The following is a 16698-nucleotide window of genomic DNA, read 5'->3' on the forward strand; positions in this document are numbered from 1 at the left end:
AAATGGGGTTGTAGGCTATTAGAAAAACATGGCAGCTTTCTACCAAGAAATAATCGCAGCTGCTCACAGGTTGTTTGTGGTATTGCAGCTCAGCAGTATGAATGTGAAGGGAGCTGCAATACGACAAACAACCAGTGGACAGGTGTAGTGCTGTCTTTTGCAGACAGTAGCCATGTTTTCCTAATCCTGTACAATCCCTTTAAATCTGTGTCCCTCTAATTTCAAGTTTTGGAGACTGTAGTAATAATCATTGTCTTGAAGGGCAGGAGTATGGCTCCGGACTAAAGGGAGTGGAGATTTTAGTACAGGTCCCTTTCTGTTTTATCTCCCTGGCACCCTGTCACCCCTCCCCCGGTTTATTTCTCCCAGGGAAAGGGCTATGTAATTAGGTGGTGCCCCCACCTCGCCTCTCCAATTAGGGTTTGTATGGAGAGGATCAGGGGTGGGGGCGATCCCGCACCATCTGTAGTGTCTCAGAACATTATCCTGGTCCCCTCCATAAATGTCATACATGTTTGTCTCGTGTGGATGCACTGTGCAAAGCTGTCTTGTTATTTCCAGTGTGTGTGTGTTGCACAGCTGCAGGGCTTGAGAGGTTAACTCCTGTAAAATCATTGCCTGCCTGTATATGTATCAGTCTGTCACGTCAAGTGGTATGAGTAAGGGTATGAATAGGAGTGCTTGAGAGTGGGAAAGGGGTCTTCAATCTGTGTTCAGTTGGCGCTTTCATCTGGTCTTCAATCGGAGAGAGTGCCAAAACCTTGAGCCACATGAAAACACTTTCAGCTTCCTTGTGGTGAAGATGGAGGAGAAGGAGAGATATCCCATAGTGACTGCACTTTGAATGTGAGTGGAGTGAGCCCCAAGCCTAAGAGAGAGCTTTGTAAGTAATCACTTTTTCTGACAAGACACAGTTCAGAGGTACTAATTCAAACTCACAAGTTTTCCTATGCGGCCGTCCGAATTCAGGATCACCGTGTAGAAGTACTCTCCTAAGTCACACCCACACATCTCCAAGTGCAGGGTGCAAATCCTAAAAGTAAATAATACTACCAATGTGTCTGTGGAGTGACCCCTACCCCCTTCCTCCTCCTGAGTGCTCCCAGTCCAGGAGCGGTACCTGACAGATAACGTGGACTGTAGGACTGGTTTCATTCTGTGTATCCTCCCTGACATCTGAACCTTCTTTCTCTACCTGCACTGTGAAGAATTGTACCTGAATTGCTGTAAATAATCATTTTGCCGAAGTTATTCCAAGTTAAGTTTATACCGGGCCCTAACCGTTCCTGGGGACCTGAGGTACTAGAAATCAGTGTTTATGTTTATTCTCCGCCATGTGATATATCGGTCTGTAGGCACGGTGGCGTCACCTGTGACAACTACTACCCCCATCATTCTGTTTATTGGTATTCTCTATCATAGGGGTGTCAACAGTGGCCTGCAATCCTGCTCTGGCCTTGGCTGCATGTCATCCCTCTGGGAAAGGAGCCTGGTAAGTGCCACCATGACAAGCCAACACTTAACCTTCCCAGCTCCCCACATTTGTCAAGTGTCCGGGGTACCCCTCAGGGGTGTTGCACATACATAGCAGGTTTTCGGCTGTTTCTGACCCATCCGCAATAGCTCTGATCATTGCTCCCACTAAACGCAGATATTAAACCTTTAACCCCTTAGTGACAAAGCCTGTTTGCGTCTTAGTGACGGAGCCAAATTTTGGAAATCTGACATGCGTCGTTCAACGTAGCTTAACTCCGTAAAGGCTTTACATATCCAAGTGATTCTGACATTTTTTCGCCACATGTTGTACTTCATTTTGGTTGTAAAAAGAGACCGATATAATTTGTGTATATTTATTAAAAGCGCCCAAATTGGGAAAATTTTGAAAAAATGGTCATTTTTTTCACATTTTCAACTGTAATACCTCAAATATGTCCAAACATACTGTACAAATTTTTTATAAGATATATATTTCCATCTGTTTACTTTATTCTGAATGCACATTTGAAAAACTTTTGTGTTTTTTTTTTTTAACCATTTAGATGACCTACAAATTTAACATTACTTTTCAGCATTTTGAGGAACACTTTGTTTTCCTGCACCAAGCCAAGTTTGCAAAGGCTCATTAGTGTCAGAATAATAGATACCCCCCCCCCCAATGACCCCATTTTAAAACTACACCCCTTAATGTATCCACTGAGGGGTGTCATAAGTATTTTGACCCCACAGTTTTTTTTCAGGAATTAATTAAATTTAGAGGAGAAAAAAAAAATTTCATATTTTTGCAAATATGTCATTTTAAAGACATATATTTTTTTCCTATATTGCCCATGAAAATGAGGATTTACACCCCAAAATGGATACCCCCGTTTCTCCTGTGTTCAGAAATATACTCATTGTGGCCCTAATCTTATGTCTGGATGCACAACGGGACCCAAAATGAAAGGAGTAGTCCGTGTCTTTCAGAACATAAATTTTGCTTGAAGGCGTTTTAGGCCCCATAGCACCTTTGTAGAGCTCTTAAGCGGCCAAAACCAAAGAGAACCCCCACAAATGACCCCATTTTGAAACGTAGACCCCATAACGAATTTATCTATGGGTGTACTGCCCATTTTGACCCCACAGTTTTTGAATGAATTCAAGCAAAGCAAAAGAAAAATGTCAATTTTTTTGTCAATTCTGTCATTTTAAAAACAGCTTTTTTTGTACAGCACACACGTGAATGAAGCCTTGCACCCCAAAATGGATACCCCTGTTTGTCCCGTGTTCAGAGACATACCCATTGTGGCCCTAATCTTATGTCTAGATGCACAACGGGGCCCAAAACGAAAGGAGTAGTCGGTGGCTTTCAGAACAGAAATTTAGCATGAAGGTGATTTAGGCCCTATAGCACACTTGTAGAGCCCTTGAGCTGTACATAGGAATGAAGACATTCACCCCAAAATGGATACCCCTGTTTCTCCCGTGTTCAAAAACATACCCATTGTGGCCCTAATCTACTTACAGGACACATGGCTAGGCCCATAATGGAGGGAACATCCGTTGGATTTCAGGGCACAACTGAATAAATTACAGGCCCCATTGCCCACTTGTACGGAATAAAAATTGACACCTTAAAAAAACATCCCCTCCCCCACACACTCCGCACCCTTTTCGGCGTTCCCTAAATCTTAGATAAAATAATAATGTGAACTGTGTACTATTTCCAAAGATAGGGGTAATTACGGAGGCTGGTTGGGATGGGTACATGGGGCAATAAAACCGGGTATCCCCCCTCCTCTCATGCTTTTTGGGGGTATTTCTTGACCTCAGTGGCGGGTATGGGGTGTAAAAAGTGGTGTTCCGTGAGTCTCCGTAAGCTTGCCGAGGTGCAGCGGTCTCACACAAAAGGCGCTCAACAAGCTGCTCCTGGAACTGCATGAAGGCGAGCGTTCACGGGGCTTCTTGTAAATTACGGATTACAGGTAGCGGTCTGAATAACGCCGGGCTCACGCAGCCGTAGGCGGAATCCGCTTGCGGAGGCATGAAGCGGATCCCATCTGTGAGCCCAGCTGTGACCCTGCGTACGGCCGCGTAATGTACTGCGCATAACTGCCTACTCACACAGGCGGTCATGCGCAGTACACCTTTTTTGTTGTTTGCATTTCCCGCACCGTCGCTTAGCGATGACGCGGGTACCCGCAGCCCGTATACAACGTAGTTGCGTATGGGCAGCGGGTATATTCGCGACCATGGAGCACAATGGGCTCTATGTTGCGGATATCCGCGGTAAAATAGAACATGCTGCGTTCTCTTTTCTGCGAGTGGATTACACAATTCCGACCCGCTAATGTGAGCGGAATTGTGTAATCCAATGCGATTAATCTGCGTAATACCGCGGATCAGACGCAGGCGGAATCCGTAATTCCTATCCGGTCATGTGAGACCGGCCTAAGGTAGATCGCTACTAGAGATGAGCGAACACCAAAATGTTCGGGTGTTCGTTATTCGGAACGAACTTCCCGTGATGCTCGAGGGTTCGTTTCGAACAACGAACCCCATTGAAGTCAATGGGCGACCAAAACATTTTTGTATTTCGCCGATGCTCGCTAAGGTTTTCATGTGTGAAAATCTGGGCAATTCAGGAAAGTGATGGGAATGACACAGTGACGGATAGGGCAGGCGAGGGGCTACATGTTGGGCTGCATCTCAAGTTCACAGGTCCCACTATTAAGCCACAATAGCGGCAAGAGTGGGCCCCCCCCCCCCAACAACTTTTACTTCTGAAAAGCCCTCATTAGCATGGCATACCTTTGCTAAGCACCACACTACCTCCAACAAAGCACAATCACCGCCTACATGACACTCCACTGCCACTTCTCCTGTGTTACATGCTGCCCAACCGCACCCCCTCCCCCCCACAGCGCACACCAAACTGTCCCTGCGCAGCCTTCAGCTGCCCTCATGCCACACCACCCTCATGTCTATTTAGAAGTGCGTCTGCCACGACGAGGGACCGCAGGCACACACTGCACAGGGTTGGCACGGCTAGGTAGCGACCCTCTTTAATAGGGGCGGGGCGATAGCCCACAATGCTGTACAGAAGCAATGAGAAATATAATCCTGTGCCACCGCCATCAGGAGCTGCACACGTGGGCATAGCAATGGGGAACCTATGTGCCACACACTATTCATTCTGTCAAGGTGTCTGCATGCCCCAGTCAGACTGGTTATATGCACCTTAACAGTAACCGCGTTGGTGGTAATGTGGTGGTGACTGCGGACCTAGTACCACGGTTGTATTTTGTTGGTTTTCGGAATGTGGCCAGGATTAAGTGGGCCGTGGCGGGGGGATGGTGGGGGGGCTCTCTTGTAGTGTCGGTAAAGGTGAAATTCTTGGACTGCCACCAGACGAACCAATGCAAAGGCATTTGCCAACAATGTTTTCCCTGTTGGAGGAGGAGGGGGATGTTTTTGAGGCACTACGTGTCCTCTCCACGTGTCCGTGGTTATATGCACCTTAACAGTAACCGCGTTGGTGGTAATGTGGTGGTGACTGCGGACCTAGTACCACGGTTGTATTTTGTTGGTTTTCGGAATGTGGCCAGGATTAAGTGGGCCGTGGCGGGGGGATGGTGGGGAGGCTCTCTTGTAGTGTCGGTAAAGGTGAAATTCTTGGACTGCCACCAGACGAACCAATGCAAAGGCATTTGCCAACAATGTTTTCCCTGTTGGAGGAGGAGGGGGATGTTTTTGAGGCACTACGTGTCCTCTCCACGTGTCCGTTCCATGTAAGCAATAGTAGCACTCAAGACAGGCCCCAGTAACAATTCTGAAGCAGCAGTATAGCGGGAGCGCAGTCTTCGTTCCATGTAAGCAATAGTAGCACTCAAGACAGGCCCCAGTAACAATTCTGAAGCAGCAGTATAGCGGGAGCGCAGTCTTCGTTCCATGTAAGCAATAGTAGCACTCAAGACAGGCCCCAGTAACAATTCTGAAGCAGCAGTATAGCGGGAGCGCAGTCTTCGTTCCATGTAAGCAATAGTAGCACTCAAGACAGGCCCCAGTAACAATTCTGAAGCAGCAGTATAGCGGGAGCGCAGTCTTCGTTCCATGTAAGCAATAGTAGCACTCAAGACAGGCCCCAGTAACAATTCTGAAGCAGCAGTATAGCGGGAGCGCAGTCTTAGTTCCATTTCAGTAGCCTTAGTATAGCCAAGGCACAAGTGACATTTATGTAGCTAAAGTGTAGGCCAACCCCACACACCTTTCTGTACCATGAGTGCAGGCGAAGAACATAGAAATTACTATGATTACACTGTAGGTGAGGGCCCCAAAAAATTGGTGTACCAACAGTACTAATGTACCTCAGTAAAAATTGGCCATGCCCAACCAAGATGGCAGGTGAATCGCTTTGGTTAATGTGGCTTAAGTGGTAACTAGGCCTGGAGGCAGCCCAGTGTAACGAAAAATTGGTTCAAGTTAAAGTTCCAACGCTTTTAAGCTAATTGAAACTTATAAAAATTGTTCTGAAAAATTATTTGAGTGAGCCTTGTGGCCCTAAGAAAAATTGCCCGTTCAGCGTGATTACGTGAGGTTTCAGGAGGAGGAGCAGGAGGAGGAGGAGGAGGAATATTAGACACAGATTGATGAAGCAGAAATGTCCCCGTTTTGGATGGTGAGAGAGAACGTAGCTTCCATCCGCGGGTGCAGCCTACGTATTGCTTAGGTATCGCTGCTGTCCGCTGGTGGAGAACAGAAGTCTGGGGAAATCCAGCCTTTGTTCATCTTGATGAGTGTTAGCCTGTCGGCACTGTCGGTTGACAAGCGACTACGCTTATCTGTGATGATTCCCCCAGCCGCACTAAACACCCTTTCCGACAAGACGCTAGCCGCAGGACAAGCAAGCACCTCAAGGGCATACAGGGCTAGTTCAGGCCACGTGTCCAGCTTCGACACCCAGTAGTTGTAGGGGGCAGAGGCGTCACCAAGGATGGTCGTGCGATCCGCTACGTACTCCCTCACCATCCTTTTACAGTGCTCCCGCCGACTCAGCCGTGACTGGGGAGCGGTGACACAGTCTTGGTGGGGAGCCATAAAGCTGGCCAGGCCCTTAAAGACTGTTGCACTGCCTGGGATGTACATGCTGCTCGATCTACGCACATCCCCTGCAACATGGCCCTCGGAACTGCGCCTTCTGCCACTAGCGCTGTCGGCTGGGAATTTTACCATCAGCTTGTCCGCAAGGGTCCTGTGGTATAGCAACACTCTCGAACCCCTTTCCTCTTCGGGAATCAGAGTGGGCAGGTTCTCCTTATACCGTGGATCGAGCAGTGTGTACACCCAGTAATCCGTCGTGGCCAGAATGCGTGCAACGCGAGGGTCACGAGAAAGGCATCCTAACATGAAGTCAGCCATGTGTGCCAGGGTACCAGTACGCAACACATGGCTGTCCTCACTAGGAAGATCACTTTCAGGATCCTCCTCCTCCTCCTCCTCCTCCTCAGGCCATACACGCTGAAAGGATGACAGGCAATCAGCCGGTGTACCGTCAGCAGCGGCCCAAGCTGTCTCTTCCCCCTCATCCTCCTCATGCTCCTCCTCCTCCTCCTGTACGCGCTGAGAAATAGACAGGAGGGTGCCCTGACTATCCAGCGGCATACTGTCTTCCCCCGCCCCCGTTTCCGAGCGCAAAGCAGCTGCCTTTATGGTTTGCAGGGAATTTCTCAAGATGCATAGCAGAGGAATGGTGACGCTAATGATTGTAGCATCGCCGCTCACCACCTGGGTAGACTCCTCAAAATTACCAAGGACATGGCAGATGTCTGCCAACCAGGCCCACTCTTCTGAAAGGAATTGAGGAGGCTGACTCCCACTGCGCCGCCCATGTTGGAGTTGGTATTCGACTATAGCTCTACGTTGTTCATAGAGCCTGGCCAACATGTGGAGCGTAGAGTTCCACCGTGTGGGCACGTCGCACAGCAGTCGGTGCACTGGCAGCTTAAAGTGATGTTGCAGGGTGCGCAGGGTGGCAGCGTCCGTGTGGGACTTGCGGAAATGTGCGCAGAGCCGGCGCGCCTTTACGAGCAGGTCTGACAAGCGTGGGTAGCTTTTCAGAAAGCGCTGAACCACCAAATTAAAGACGTGGGCCAGGCATGGCACGTGCGTGAGGCTGCCAAGCTGCAGAGCCGCCACCAGGTTACACCCGTTGTCACACACGACCATGCCCGGTTGGAGGCTCAGCGGCGCAAGCCAGCGGTCGGTCTGCTCTGTCAGACCCTGCAGCAGTTCGTGGGCCGTGTGCCTCTTATCGCCTAAGCTGAGTAGTTTCAGCACGGCCTGCTGACGCTTGCCCACCGCTGTGCTGCCACACCGCGCGACACCGACTGCTGGCGACATGCTGCTGCTAACACATCTTGATTGCGAGACAGAGGAGGAGGAGGGTGCTTTAGTGGAGGAAGCATACACCTCCGCAGATACCAGCACCGAGCTGGGGCCCGCAATTCTGGGGGTGGGTAGGACGTGAGCGGTCCCAGGCTCTGACTCTGTCCCAGCCTCCACTAAATTCACCCAATGTGCCGTCAGGGAGATGTAGTGGCCCTGCCCGCCTGTGCTTGTCCACGTGTCCGTAGTTAAGTGGACCGTGGCAGTAACCGCGTTGGTGAGGGCGCGTACAATGTTGCGGGAGACGTGGTCGTGCAGGGCTGGGACAGCACATCGGGAAAAGTAGTGGCGACTGGGAACTGAGTAGCGCGGGGCCGCCGCCTCCATGATACTTTTGAAGGACTCCGTTTCCACAACCCTATACGGCAGCATCTCAAGGCTGATGAATTTTGCGATGCGGACGGTTAACGTTTGAGCGTGCGGGTGCGTGGCGGCGTACTTGCGCTTGCGCTCCAACAGTTGCGCTAGCGACGGCTGGACTGTGCGGTGCGAGACATTGGTGGATGGGGCCGAGGACAGCGGAGGTGAGGGTGTGGGTGCAGGCCATGAGACGGTCGTGCCTGTGTCCTGAGAGGGGGGTTGCATCTCAGTGGCAGGTTGGGGCACAGGGGGAGAGGCAGGGGTGCAAACCGGAGGCGGTGAACGGCCTTCGTCCCACCTTGTGGGGTGCTTGGCCATCATATGCCTGCGCATGGTGGTGGTGGTGAGGCTGTTGGTGTTGGCTCCCCGGCTGAGCTTTGCGCAACAAAGGTTGCACACCACTGTTCGTCAGTCGTCAGGCGTCTCTGTGAAAAACTGCCAGACCTTAGAGCACCTCGGCCTCTGCAGGGTGGCATGGCGCGAGGGGGCGCTTTGGGAAACACTTGGTGGATTATTCGGTCTGGCCCTGCCTCTACCCCTGGCCCTGGCCACCGCACTGCCTCTTGCAACCTGCCCTGCTGATGCCCTTGACTCCCCCTCTGAAGACCTGTCCTCCTGAGTAAGCGTTGCACACCAGGTGCGGTCAGTCACCTCATCGTCCTGCTGCTCTTCCTCCGAATCCTCTGTGCGCTGCTCCCTCGGACTTACTGCCCTTACTACTACCTCACTGCAAGACAACTGTGTATGATCGTCATCGTCCTCCTCACCCACAGAAAGTTGTTGAGACAGTTGGCGGAAGTCCCCAGCCTCATCCCCCGGACCCCGGGAACTTTCGAATGGTTGGGCATCAGTGACTATAAACTCCTCTGGTGGGAGAGGAACCGCTGCTGCCTAATCTGAGCAGGGGCCCGAGAACAGTTCCTGGGAGTGTTCCCGCTCCTGAGCAGGTGTCATTGTAGTGGAGTGAGGAGGCTGGGAGGAAGGAGGAGCAGCAGACAGAGGATTCGGATTTGCAGCAGTGGACGGCGCAGAACTGCGGGTAGACGATAGGTTGCTCGAAGCACTTTCTGCCATCCAGGACAGGACCTGCTCACACTGCTCATTTTCTAATAACCGTCTCCCGCGTGGACCCATTAATTGGGCGATGAATGTGGGGACGCCAGAAACGTGCCTCTCTCCTAATCGCGCAGCAGTCGGCTGCGACACACCGGGATCAGGAGCTCGGGCTGTGCCCACACCCTGACTTGGCCCTCCGCGTCCTCGGCCGCGTCCACGTCCTCTAGGCCTACCCCTACCCCTCAGCATGCTGTATTACCAGTGATTTGATTTAACAGGCAGGAAATAAATTGGCGCAAGACTGCAGGCCAAATATAATTTTTGCCCTTTTGGGAAAACGAAAGGCCCCACTGCCTCTAGTGAATGAATAATCTAAGTTTAATAACTGTGCTGTGTCCCTGCTTATGTGTCACAGAACGTGAGGGTAGCAGAGTTATTATAACTCTGGCAGAGCAGGTATTTTTTTTCCCAATTAAGGAAAGCAAATGGCGAAGCCAGCAGTAAAGCGTAGCTGGGTGCGTATGATTTAGCAATGTTTTTCACGCAGCTCACACGTGTCCACAGGCGTTAGGACGGACAGAGGCTGGACAAATAGATTTGTTTTCAGTTTTTTCCCACCAAAAGGCAGCACTGCGTATATTCAATGAACATGAGAAGTTTAATAACTGTGCTGTGTCCCTGCTTATGTGTCACAGAACGTGAGGGTAGCAGAGTTATTATAACTCTGGCAGAGCAGGTATTTTTTTTCCCCAATTAAGGAAAGCAAATGGCGAAGCCAGCAGTAAAGCGTAGCTGGGTGCGTATGATTTAGCAATGTTTTTCACGCAGCTCACACGTGTCCACAGGCGTTAGGACGAACAGAGGCTGGACAAATAGATTTGTTTTCAGTTTTTTCCCACCAAAAGGCAGCACTGCGTATATTCAATGAACATGAGAAGTTTAATAACTGTGCTGTGTCCCTGCTTATGTGTCACAGAACGTGAGGGTAGCAGAGTTATTATAACTCTGGCAGAGCAGGTATTTTTTTTCCCAATTAAGGAAAGCAAATGGCGAAGCCAGCAGTAAAGCGTAGCTGGGTGCGTATGATTTAGCAATGTTTTTCACGCAGCTCACACGTGTCCACAGGCGTTAGGACGGACAGAGGCTGGACAAATAGATTTGTTTTCAGTTTTTTCCCACCAAAAGGCAGCACTGCGTATATTCAATGAACATGAGAAGTTTAATAACTGTGCTGTGTCCCTGCTTATGTGTCACAGAACGTGAGGGTAGCAGAGTTATTATAACTCTGGCAGAGCAGGTATTTTTTTTCCCCAATTAAGGAAAGCAAATGGCGAAGCCAGCAGTAAAGCGTAGCTGGGTGCGTATGATTTAGCAATGTTTTTCACGCAGCTCACACGTGTCCACAGGCGTTAGGACGAACAGAGGCTGGACAAATAGATTTGTTTTCAGTTTTTTCCCACCAAAAGGCAGCACTGCGTATATTCAATGAACATGAGAAGTTTAATAACTGTGCTGTGTCCCTGCTTATGTGTCACAGAACGTGAGGGTAGCAGAGTTATTATAACTCTGGCAGAGCAGGTATTTTTTTTCCCAATTAAGGAAAGCAAATGGCGAAGCCAGCAGTAAAGCGTAGCTGGGTGCGTATGATTTAGCAATGTTTTTCACGCAGCTCACACGTGTCCACAGGCGTAAGGACGGACAGAGGCTGGACAAATAGATTTGTTTTCAGTTTTTTCCCACCAAAAGGCAGCACTGCGTATATTCAATGAACATGAGAAGTTTAATAACTGTGCTGTGTCCCTGCTTATGTGTCACAGAACGTGAGGGTAGCAGAGTTATTATAACTCTGGCAGAGCAGGTATTTTTTTTCCCAATTAAGGAAAGCAAATGGCGAAGCCAGCAGTAAAGCGTAGCTGGGTGCGTATGATTTAGCAATGTTTTTCACGCAGCTCACACGTGTCCACAGGCGTTAGGACGGACAGAGGCTGGACAAATAGATTTGTTTTCAGTTTTTTCCCACCAAAAGGCAGCACTGCGTATATTCAATGAACATGAGAAGTTTAATAACTGTGCTGTGTCCCTGCTTATGTGTCACAGAACGTGAGGGTAGCAGAGTTATTATAACTCTGGCAGAGCAGGTATTTTTTTTCCCAATTAAGGAAAGCAAATGGCGAAGCCAGCAGTAAAGCGTAGCTGGGTGCGTATGATTTAGCAATGTTTTTCACGCAGCTCACACGTGTCCACAGGCGTAAGGACGGACAGAGGCTGGACAAATAGATTTGTTTTCAGTTTTTTCCCACCAAAAGGCAGCACTGCGTATATTCAATGAACATGAGAAGTTTAATAACTGTGCTGTGTCCCTGCTTATGTGTCACAGAACGTGAGGGTAGCAGAGTTATTATAACTCTGGCAGAGCAGGTATTTTTTTTCCCCAATTAAGGAAAGCAAATGGCGAAGCCAGCAGTAAAGCGTAGCTGGGTGCGTATGATTTAGCAATGTTTTTCACGCAGCTCACACGTGTCCACAGGCGTTAGGACGGACAGAGGCTGGACAAATAGATTTGTTTTCAGTTTTTTCCCACCAAAAGGCAGCACTGCGTATATTCAATGAACATGAGAAGTTTAATAACTGTGCTGTGTCCATGCTTATGTGTCACAGAACGTGAGGGTAGCAGAGTTATTATAACTCTGGCAGAGCAGGTATTTTTTTTCCCAATTAAGGAAAGCAAATGGCGAAGCCAGCAGTAAAGCGTAGCTGGGTGCGTATGATTTAGCAATGTTTTTCACGCAGCTCACACGTGTCCACAGGCGTTAGGACGGACAGAGGCTGGACAAATAGATTTGTTTTCAGTTTTTTCCCACCAAAAGGCAGCACTGCGTATATTCAATGAACATGAGAAGTTTAATAACTGTGCTGTGTCCCTGCTTATGTGTCACAGAACGTGAGGGTAGCAGAGTTATTATAACTCTGGCAGAGCAGGTATTTTTTTTCCCAATTAAGGAAAGCAAATGGCGAAGCCAGCAGTAAAGCGTAGCTGGGTGCGTATGATTTAGCAATGTTTTTCACGCAGCTCACATGTGTCCACAGGCGTTAGGACGGACAGAGGCTGGACAAATAGATTTGTTTTCAGTTTTTTCCCACCAAAAGGCAGCACTGCGTATATTCTATGAATAATAACTGTGTTGTGGCCCTGCCTATACAATTCTTTCCCTGCAGTATCAATGGAGGGTGGAATGCTCTGCAGAGGCGATTTTGAGAAGCCGAAAAAAAATGCAGCACAGCTAACAGCAGCCTGGACAGTACTGCACACGGATAAATATGGCCCTAGAAAGGACCGTTGAGGTTCTTGAAGGCTACACTCACTCCTAACACTCTCCCTGCCTATGCAGCACTTCTGTCCCTAATGCCAGGTGCAACGCTCTGCAGAGCCGATTTTGAGAAAAAAAAAAATGCCACTGCTAACAGCAGCCAACACACAGCTATCAGTGGCCCTAATAAGGACCTTTGGGGGGTCTTGAAGCCTACACTAACTACCAATTCTTTCCCTACAGCAGCTCCGGTATAAACAGCACTGTCCCTCATCTAACTCACACCGCATCTGAGGCGAGCCGCGGGAGGGGCCGACTTTTATATTAGGCGAACACCTGATCTCGCCAGCCACTCACAGCAGGGGGTGGTATAGGGCTTAAACGTTGCAGGGGGAAGTTGTAATGCCTTCCCTGTCTTTCAATTGGCCAGAAAAGCGCGCTAACGTCTCAGGGAAGGAAGTGAAAGTAACCAGAACACCGCATGGTGTTCGTTACGAATAACGAACATCCCGAACACCCTAATATTCGCACGAATATCAAGCTCGGACGAACGCGTTCGCTCATCTCTAATCGCTACCTTTTTATCATGTGACCGGGGACCACTCAACGAGGCCACCCGTCACTGCTCCAGGCTCTCAGCGACCATTGGTCGCCTGGGAGCAAGGAGATTTTAATTTTCCTGCACTCCCTGACTCCTGCGCATGTGTTCGGTGTTTTGCCGGCGGTCGCATGTGCAGAATCCGGGAAAGTTCACGGAGGAAGATCGCGTCGGAGTGAAATACGGAGGCCTCTGGTAAAAGTTTCATCTCCTCTCACCGATCGCATCGGTGAGGGGAGATGAACCTTCACCTTTTTTTACTTTTACGTGATCGCCATTATCCATTGGATAACGGCGAACACGTGATCAGGAGAGATTTTAAATTATCACAGCTTTTGCGTCTGCGTCTGCCATTGTGGCGACGGCGGCATGCGCAGAAGTTGGGGTAAGGTCCACGGATAAATCCACGGGCCTTAGGTACATCATTTCATCCTCCCTCACAGATATGATCTGTGGGGGGAGATGAAATGCAAGCTTTTTTCACTTTTTAAAACTTTTTAAAACTTTTTTTTTTACTTTTTACACTTTTTTTTTTTACTTTACATGATCACTGTCATCCATTGGATGACAGTGATCATGTCCCTGGTGACATCTCTCTGCTCCGGGCTACACATGGCAGCCTGGAGCAGAGGGATTTTAAATTTCCCGGGGCCTGAGCCCCTCTGTGCACGCGCCCGATGTCAATCATCGGGCGCGCATGCACAGACGGGCACTTCGGGTTCTGGGACATCGGGACATCGCAGAGGACCCGAGTTGAGTATTTTCACCTCCCCTCATGGATCCAATCCATGAGGAGAGGTGAAACTTTCCTTTTTTAAAACTTTTTGTAACCTTTTCGCGATCGCCGCTATCCAATGGATAGCGGCGATCGCGTGCCCAGGGACCGCTCACAGCGGCCCCCGGTAACACCTTCTGGTTTCCGGCTACTTTCAGGAGCCGGGAGCCAGGAGTTTTTAAATTTGCCGGGGACTCCCGGGCTTCTGCGCGTGCGCGTGATGTCATCGTCTGGCGCGCATGCGCAGAAGGCCGGCGGCGGGTGCAAAAGGACCAGATCTTCAGCGGGCAGCGGGGAGAAGGCGGGTGAGTATTTTCAGCTGCCCTGATGGATCCGATCCATCAGGGCAGCTGAATATCTAACTTTTTTCACTGTTTTATTTACTTTTTTGCGATCGGCGCTATTCATTGGATAGTGCCGATCGCAATACCAGGGGGGACTGCCCGCATCCAGGGATGACAGCTCCATGCTGTCGGCTACCTGCAGGCACCGACAGTATGGAGCTGTCACGTCCTCAGGCAAGTGGGCATTAATCCAAAGAGGATGCATAAAACTACGTCCTCTAGGATTAAAGCCCACTTACTGAGGACGTAGTTTCCCGATGGGGCAGTCGTTAAGGGGTTAAATGCCACAGTCATTTCTGGCAGTGGCATATAAATGCCTCAACAGATGTTCAGGAGTCCGGACCAGCCCCTTATGATGAGATGGCAAGGTGCCGTTTGGTTGCTATGGCAGCTGGGGGCCTTCTGAAATCCCTCAGGGCTGCAAATGCAGATTGCCTATCAAGCCATACCTGTGGCGTGGCTTGATACATTATACTGCAATCTGACATGAAATCTAATACTATGGAATTACATCATACTGCAGGAGCGATCAAACCACCGCAAGTCCCCCCCCCCCTCTCTGCTTGGCCCTGTCATTTCCCGCCGTAAGCTCTGTGATTGGCTGGTGCTCGATCCAATCACAGCGCTTACTTACACAGCCCTGACAGCGGGGGATTTGAAAGCCGAACAGGGAGATAATAGCGGGGAGAATTCAAGCAGCTTGCCGCATCGCCACCGGGAACACAGAGATTGAAGCAGCTTTCCGCACCGCTGCTGGGGACACAGACGCTGGCTGGGAGGTGAGTATGGAGGTTTTCTTTTTTTAACCCTTTCCTGACTCAAGTATACGTCAAGGAGGCTTTTTCAGCACAACAAAATGTGATGAAAAACTCTGCTTATACTCGAGTATATATGGTGTGATAGAGGTGAGCAATGGCCAACGTAAAATGTCTGTTTGTTGCACAGCTATATGTATTTCACTATAGTTATTTGACTTAGGGCTGACACCCACTGGCATTTTTTTTCTCTCTTGCGCTGCGAGAGTAAGTGAAAACACTCGCCTCGCAGCGTGATAAAAAAGCCAGTCTTTTCAATGGGGCCAGCGGCAGCAGCGCTGGTCCCATTGTAAAGATAAGGAGAATACCGCGGGGCTTCTGCAACAGCTGTGACAGCTGTGGCAGGAGTTTCCTTCATCCCCGCGGGTACTGCGGGGATGAAGGAATCCTCTGTGACAGCTGTGGCAGAAGTGCAGCATACTATCCCATTGCTTTCAATGGGATCGGCGCTGCTGCCAGTCCCATTGAAAGCAGTGATTTGTGGCAAACCCCGCAGTATGATTTCTGGGGAAGGACTTGAAATATAAGCCCTTCCCTGAAAATCATCTATAACTGGTTAAAAAAAAGTAAAAAATAAAAATTACTCACCTCTCCGCCGCTCAAACGCGTCCTCCGGCTGGCTCCCCGACACTGCTGTCCAGCACTTTCAGCAGGCTGGGATTTAAAAATCCCCGCCTCCTAAGAGGGCTGTGCTGATTGGCTAAGCGCTCAGCCAATTACAGTCAGTGCTTGATGTAGTCAAAGCCGAACATCATGTTCATGAGAACGTGCCTAATGTCTACACAGACTCTCGCTATGCCTATGGCATGGCTCATAACCACGGACCCATCTGGAGAGCGAGGTCATTCTTGAAAGCAAATGAAAAAAAAAAGGAAAGCAATTCAAAACCAGAAAAGGTGTACCAGCCCTAATGGAAGCCCACTTGCTGCCTGAGAAAGTGGCCTGAAAATGCAAGAAAAGGCCACTCCAAGGATGGCACAAAAGAGGCAACCGTAAATCACCCGGCTGATCAGGCTGTGAAGACAGCTAGACAGAAGCCCACACTTGATTCTCCAGGAGTTGGGACGATACAGTTACCCGCTCAGATGTCACCCCCAGTGGATTATGACCTGTTGATTCAGTTACAAAGGCAGGCAACCAAAGGGGGCAAAAGGAACAATGGGAACCAGCGAGAGGGGCAGAGAGACACCTAGAGATAAATGGATGGTATCCAACAAGCCTTGTCTCCCACAGGCCCCTATCCCGTCACGGTTCCAGCCCCCACGGAAAATCACACCTGTCAAAAACAGCTATGACAGATGTGGTTGCTAGTCACTGGTCTGCAACAGGATTTAGCGTCACGGCAGCCAAACGCACACAGGGCTGTCTGATTTGTGCACAGAACAACGTGGCTAGGTCTGTATAAGCTCCCATGCAGTGCACCCCTCGTCCTGACTGCCCGTTCCAACGTCTTCAAGTAGACTACTTCCAACTGCCAAGGGTGGGCAGGTACGCGTTTGTTCTGGTCTGCGTAGATCCGTTT

The sequence above is a fragment of the Eleutherodactylus coqui genome, chromosome 10 (assembly GCF_035609145.1).
Source record: "Eleutherodactylus coqui strain aEleCoq1 chromosome 10, aEleCoq1.hap1, whole genome shotgun sequence".
NCBI lineage: Eukaryota > Metazoa > Chordata > Amphibia > Anura > Eleutherodactylidae > Eleutherodactylus > Eleutherodactylus coqui.